Genomic DNA, 6,112 nt, shown 5'->3' on the forward strand with positions numbered 1-6,112 from the left:
TCTGGATTCTTGATTAAGGAAAGCCTGACTGTCGCATTTTCTTTTTAAAGGAGTCATATTATACCCTATTTCTACAAGTTAATCTAGTTCCCTGGTGTCCTAATGAAATGTCTGTGACATGCTTTGGTCAAAATACCATAAGGATGAAGCACAATAGCAGTTCATAACTGTTCAATAACCCTGCCAAAACAGCCCTGTTCAGAACAGTCGGTTTTGAGTGCCTGTCTCTTTAAATGCAAATGAGACACAGGTAATCCACCCACTTCTTCCGGGAGGTGTGACGACGCCGGCACGCTCATGCTACCATGACAACAACTGAGCGTGAACCCTGGGAGAAACATGGCTGCAGGAGGAAACTTTGCTGTCCAACCTTACATGTTTGAACCAGAGTCAGACCCTGAACAAGAAGGAGCTAGCGAATAAGTTGCTCAATGTAGACTGCAACAAGACGTTTCTGAATGGTGAGTTATGATCTTTATTTTACTTTTTTCTTAAAAATGTGTATGTTTGTACGTCGGTAAATACGGTCGCTGACTAAATACGGTCGACCGCTGACCGCTCTATGTGTAACTCACTGCTTATAAAAATCTAGATATGTGTTGAGTAAACATAAGTAGCATGCTATTCCCGTTACACGAGTAAATTTCACAAGTCCGCAATGTTTTTTCGGCAGCTACGAGTGGGAATGTAGCACTTTTATTCTCAGCTACGCCATAATAATGTTAACTGTTACGTCATTATTTTGTCCGACATCTAACTCACAGCCATACACTTTTCACGTGTGTGCTAATTTTTCAACCAAGTTGTGAAACGGGGGATGTAGTGCGGGCTGGGGCGACTGTCTGCCAGCTCCGTATCCCCATAGTTATGTCTGTTTATCCGTTTGTACTGCGTTTCAACATAATGCACTAATTCCAATTAATAACGTTACATCGTTGCACATGCTGACCAGTCGTTATTGCTAACAACATATTCAAATAAAAAAACCGTTAAACTGATATGTTCCCTTTTTCCCCTCTGGTTTAGGTGTGTACTTATGTTTAGATGCATAACAATGCATACAGCGCCTGAGAATGTCTGCTTGTTGAATGAAAATGTAACTATTCAGTCATATTATCAGTCATCAAACGTCACTTAACCTTTCACATTTACAGGTTATAAGAAGACTAAATCAGCTTCAAAACTCACCTTCCTGCATGGCAGACCACCCTGGCCTCGTACCAGTGTGCATTCTCACTTCAGAATGCACTAAATATCTACAGAGCCTTTACGTCTGAGGGGAATAGAACAGTAAGTGTTTTTTTTTTGCATACCGTAAAATATCAAATAATAGCCGGGCGTTTATTTGTTTGTTCCAACCACTTAACAGACCAGGCCTTTGTTTTGGACAGGCGTTTAATTGAGACCCGGCTATTATTTGGTAATATACGGTATAAATTCTGTTATTGTAATAAAAATATGAGTAATGAAATAAATTCAATTTTCCACTTTGTTACATTGCTTATTTTTCTTTTTGAAAGGCAGTTTGACAATTGTTAAAATGTTACATATCAAACACTAGAAAAGATACATTTCTGCAAAAAAATCAATTTGCAAGAACACAGTTTATTAGCAACATCTACACCTAGGTCTATGTCAATCTTGCTGCTCATAAATGGTGGAAATACAAATTAGATATTGTGCAGGAATTTATGTTTTGTACTTTTGGATACTCATCCCACTCCTACGAACCTGTCTCTTGATGATCATAATTCTTATGTCTACATGTCAAACACTGAAAGTACAGAAAACAGCTTATATAATTTTATAAATACAAGTACAGCAAACAACACACAACTATTCAAAAAGTTACTGAATGTACAAGTAGTTTTTATTGCCTGTTGTTAAACAGTAGGTAATATAAATATTTACAAAAAAATATAAGGTAAATCAAAAACTATGTCTAAATATAAATGTATAACTAAATATATCCACTCTGTTCAGCCGTTACAGATACTTGGCATATAGGAGCTTTGAGAGCTGGTGTTGGGGCTTTCTGGGCTGAAGAGTTTGTGTGGCACTGCCCAGCTGTGTGGTGCTGCGTATACGGATGGAGTTCCCCGGCACTCGAGGCATCTACGTGGGGTTCAGACCGGCCCTTGATTGAACCTTGTCACATAGTGGTCCATCACCTCCTTCTTGTCCAGCGTTTCTAACTGCTCAGAGAGTGCCTCAGGAATGGAGATCTTCAAAACCTCATCTGCGTATGAACCAGGGTCCTGAAAAACCTTCTCAAACACCAGGTCCAAGATGTCATCCACCTAATCTGCAATTAGAAAAAGTGAAATATTGTGCGTACTTTATCGTGTTTTATCGTATATTTATTAAAAACAAAACTAGAAAAAGCCATAGACACTGGTTAATTTATATTTTATGTATTTTACAAGTATTTTTTAATGTCCGTTTCATTTTTCTGTGTGATTTCAATAAAAAGGTTTAAAACTTACGAAAGGTTGGTTGCTCCTTCACTGGCTTTGCTGTGTATTCTCCTCCTTTCTTCCACTTTGGAAATGAAGCCTGAACAGTGGCTCACCAGCTGAGGTTGTTGCCTGTGGACGGTCTGTATTTTCATTGAAGTGCAGGGCTGCCAGGTATAGTCTTGGGAGGAAAAATAATACAATGCTAAATAAGAATGCGAGTACATTGTACACATTGCAAAAAATATTCCGAAAATGGTGATTTATTTTCAAATAAATAGCTGTATTTAGAAAAATGCAGGACTCAAATGTCCTCTGATGATGATTAAAAAATCAATTTGATGAGGAAGAATCTGGCAAATCACAATCCGAGCAAACCCATGCAAATCCCTCATTTCACATTAGATTTTAGTAAGTGAGCAAAAACGTACACATTTGCGAAGCAACTTTTCTGTGTCCGTGTCTGCATATAACTAACGTTAATCGTAGCACAGCAAGCAGGTAACCCCTGTCTCCGGCTTCAGAACAAAGTAGTGATTGCTTTACTGCAGGTAACGTTTTGGTACTCTCAGATCGGGTCTCTGCAAGCAGCTAACACTACACACGTAGTTACATGAATACTAACACAAAGGAAGTCTTTAGCCTCCTTTAGCACAACATGATAATAAATTAACGCAGCCCACCGTCCGTGAACAACTGAGACCATTTCATACCGTCTGCGCGGCCGTGAGCATGTGGAGGAGACGGTCTCCCATGCGTATTCACGTCGGAGAAGTTGTTCGCGGACGGTGAGCTAGCTAGCTAGCTGCTCGGCCTTGAACATGCTAGCCAGCTAGCTAGCTAGCATGTTCACGGCCGAGCAGTTGTTCACCGGCCGATTAGAAGCGATCATATATGAATATCCTAATTCATTTTCTCAATTCAGTGCCATGTTTTAAAAGACTGCTGATTAACATTACAGTGAATCATATGACCAGTAAGCCAAACGTTGCAACTTAACGTTAGTTCAGCCTCATATCTACATCGACGGTTAGCGTTAGCTCATGTGCTAAACGGCCAAAGTAACACAAACGAAACTGTTTTTTTTAAATACTTACACGGACAGTGGGTATGGATCCATCTTCTAGGAACAATCTCGTTGCCAGTCCAGCTTTATACTGACCCTGGTTGCTGAAACAGTCCGGCGTGAAGTGACTGGCACAGACAAAAACACTTTTGCTCACTGAAGCTGGGACGTTTCCCTGAAAAATAAAATTTAGCCACTTCGCTCTGATATCCTCTTTGGTAGGGAAGCGATGACGGGAAACATGAGTATCCATGCATCTCATGACATAGCAGGAGTGCTTGGCTTTCGGGTTGTACATGGTAGCGGTCAGGCTGTCGCGTACGAGTGAGGCGAGAAAATGGCGGATCATCGTACAGTTGGGGGTTCAGGTAGCCGGCGTAATGTGGGAGGAGATATCCAGCATGAGGGTGGGAGTATTCAAATCACCCGCTCTGTTACGTAACAGCGCGGGTGAAATCCAACTGGCTCCTTTAGAGACACATTTCCTGACTGCGTCCGTTTACAAAACATTGACTTAGTGGTCAAAAATCATTCTTAAGGGGTGGGGAGGCACTCCAGATATGCAAATACACACACTAAAGCAACGAAAAAGTGAGTTTTGCATAATATGTCTCCTTTAATTAATCTTCATTACTTCATTATATTCGAGCTTTGCGTTCTAAGTGGCAGAAAGGCGAAGCTCTCGATTTACCGCTCAATCTACGTTCCTCCCCTCACCTATGGTCATGAGCTTTGGGTCATGATCGAAAGATTAAGATCCCAGATACAAGCAGCCGAAATGAGTTTCCTCCGCAGGGTGGCGGGGCGCTCCCTTAGAGATAGGGTGAGGAGCTCTGTCACCCGGGAGGAGCTCGGAGTACAGCCGCTGCTCCTCCACATCGAGAGGAGCCAGCTGAGGTGGCTCCCTGGACGCATTCCTCGAGAGGTGTTCCTGGCATGCCCCGCCGGGAGGAGACCCCGAGGAAGACCCAGGACTATGTCACTCGGCTGGCCTGGGAACGCCTTTGGATCCTCCCGGAGGAGTTAGAGGAAGTCTGGGTGTCCCTGCTCAGGCAGCTGCCCCCGTGACCCGGCCCCGGATAAGCGGAAGAAGATGGATTGATGGATGGATGGATGGATGGATGGATGGATGGATGGATGGATGATTGGATGGATGGATGGATGATTGGATGGATGGATGATTGGATGGATGGATGGATGGATGGATGATTGGATGGATGGATGGATGGATGGATGGATGGATGGATGATTGGATGGATGGATGGATGATTGGATGGATGGATGGATGGATGGATGGATGGATGGATGGATGATTGGATGGATGGATGGATGGATGGATAGATGGATGGATGATGGATGGATGGATGATTGGATGGATGGATGGCTGGATGGATGATTGGATGGATGATTGGATGGATGGATGGATGGATGGATGATGGATGGATGGATGATGGATGGATGGATGGATGATGATGGATGGATGATGGATGGATGGATGGATGGATGATTGGATGATGGATGGATGGATGGATGGATGGATGGATGATTGGATGGATGGATGGATGGATGGATGGATGGATGGATGGATGATGGATGGATGGATGATTGGATGGATGGATGGATGGATGGATGGATGGATGGATGGATGATGGATGGATGGATGATTGGATGGATGGATGGATGGATGGATGGATGATTGGATGGATGGATGGATGGATGGATGGATGGTGTTCTAAGTGAACAGACAGTAAATATAGAGGTACTGCAGTCTTAGTTCAGTTTCTTTTATTATTCCTGAACAGACTTTATTGAACTTATTTTTCTGGTAGCTCGATGATCAGAGCATCATCACCACGACAACACGTGTGCTCATATTCTCAGGACTTTATATCATCTATGCTGAGTGGAAACAAGCCAATAACACATGTCAACCATCAAGGAGAGATAGTTCTTGGAAATGTGACTCATGATAAAAACTCTCTGGAGGAGAATGATTCAACTGGTGTAGTGCTACTAAAGCCAACAGAAATCTAGAGCCGACAGATAAATATCTATAGAAAGACTGAGTATCAGATTGAGGTTTGTGGTAACTGTGAGTTGTTTCTGTCACATCGCAGATCAAATAAACAGATTGGGTTCCGATGCAGCACGTCCACACAACACACGGCTTTCTGGTAACACATCACAATTAGTCTGAATCTGTAAAGTAACTAAATGCATCAAACAAATGTGGTGGATTCTTTAGGTACCTTCAGGTTCGACACTATTTTTTTCGGAGCTTGAACACAGCTTTGAAAACAGAAGAATTAGGTATCCTAAAACTACTTCTGTCAGCATCTAAATCCACAACATGCAGCAATATCATCTCCAAAATGTACAAAGGTGTTCTTTATTGTAAATCTATCTTTATTGGCGTGAATTCTGCTGGAAAATACTGTACAATTCTTTATTACCCCGCAGCAAAAAGCACATTGTGGAGATGGCAGCAGTTGTTGGAGGCTCTGCGGGGAAAACAGTGCCAACCACTTCCACATATTCTGGAGCTGCCGGCTTCTTACCCCCTACTGGCAAGAAATACATAAACATATTA

General features: G+C 42.4%; 2 long non-coding RNA genes across 2 annotated transcripts; one reads left to right on the plus strand and one right to left on the minus strand.

The window, feature by feature from the left end:
• Positions 1-45: 45 nt before the first annotated feature.
• LOC115572774 (uncharacterized) lies at positions 46-2,388 on the plus strand. The gene is made up of 3 exons (XR_003982154.1): positions 46-461; positions 1,155-1,290; positions 1,984-2,388. It is a non-coding gene; the product is annotated as an uncharacterized LOC115572774 (long non-coding RNA).
• Positions 1,586-4,136, minus strand: LOC115572773 (uncharacterized). Its single transcript, XR_003982153.1, has 3 exons — positions 3,554-4,136; positions 2,487-2,637; positions 1,586-2,305 (listed from the first exon to the last, which is right to left on the minus strand). It is a non-coding gene; the product is annotated as an uncharacterized LOC115572773 (long non-coding RNA).
• Positions 4,137-6,112: the final 1,976 nt, after the last annotated feature.

Source organism: Sparus aurata, chromosome 21 (assembly GCF_900880675.1).
Source record: "Sparus aurata chromosome 21, fSpaAur1.1, whole genome shotgun sequence".
In the NCBI taxonomy this organism is placed as follows: Eukaryota; Metazoa; Chordata; class Actinopteri; order Spariformes; family Sparidae; genus Sparus; species Sparus aurata.